The 1085-nt window shown below is 32.0% G+C and overlaps 1 protein-coding gene across 1 annotated transcript in view; it reads right to left on the reverse strand.

Moving 5' to 3' along the window:
* SNTG1 (syntrophin gamma 1) overlaps window positions 1-1085 on the reverse strand; it is a gene marked incomplete at its 5' end in the record, with an annotated part of 391830 nt that overhangs the window by 204493 nt on the left and 186252 nt on the right. The window lies entirely within an intron of this gene.

A 1085-nucleotide genomic window follows, 5' to 3' on the forward strand; every position in this document is an offset into this window, starting at 1 on the left:
CCCTTACCTTAGTATAAAAGACGCACGCACCATATATTATACTCATCTAAACTGTCCACCTCAACCTTCTACCATCTACCTTCAGCATAATCTACCATCTATGTGTGAAATGATCAATCTGGGAATGGATTAATTTACATGTGTGTGTCAGTGTGTCTGTATGTGTGTGTACTGTAGGAAACAACACAGTTTTGCTATATGTCCTCTCCCTCTTCTCAGGATTTTGAAATTTTATGTATTTAATCAAGAGGGAAAAAGAAAATTAAGACATTAAGACAGTTCTTCCAAAAATCCGACTCATCTATGTATGTGCATAACTACAACACACACACAGAGTCACTCACATACACAACTCTCCATCATTTAAATAACTTACTTGTAAGTCTTTTAAAATGTAGACTTTATTTTAATTGTGATAACTACTTTTTTTGCATAATTAGGTGTATGTTCTTTTCATTCAACTGTAAAATAACATTTGTATCTCTAGCTTCCTATGAAACCGCCATCACTGTTTTTAACAATGACTTGTAAACTAGCTGCTCTTTTAAGAATTTATAAACAAAGATTACTTTTATTGAGGAGAATTCTCCCTTAAATTATAAAATGCCATGCTTGTTTGATCACCAAATTTTATAAAACAGACCAGAACAACAATAGGCTCATTACCCCAGTTATTTTTTTGTCAACATTTTATAAATTAAATATATAAAGAATAAAAATATTTTTCCAAAAATTGGAAAAAAATACATTTTGAAATCCCTATGGAAAGATAAAGATCAAGTGTCAGTTTTATTAATAGAATACTTTTCCTAAAAATGCACACACATTTACATATATATCCTTAATAAAGCAAAAATGGAATTAGGCTAACATGCATCTTACTGGACTATAAATTTTAGGCTCTCTTAACTTTAAATCACTCTTGGACGAAGACTAGAAAATTGATAGATTTGCAGAGATAGACAGGCCGCTCTGGGAGTGTTCACTGTTACTTCTGAGCAGCAGTATTGCTTGAAGGTCAAATTAAAATGCCATGAAGCTCTCTGTTCTTACCAGGATTCAGCTGTTTTTCTTGAATCAATGCT

The sequence above is a fragment of the Otolemur garnettii genome, unplaced genomic scaffold (genome assembly GCF_000181295.1).
Source record: "Otolemur garnettii isolate 467f Iridium unplaced genomic scaffold, OtoGar3 scaffold00071, whole genome shotgun sequence".
Lineage (NCBI taxonomy): Eukaryota > Metazoa > Chordata > Mammalia > Primates > Galagidae > Otolemur > Otolemur garnettii.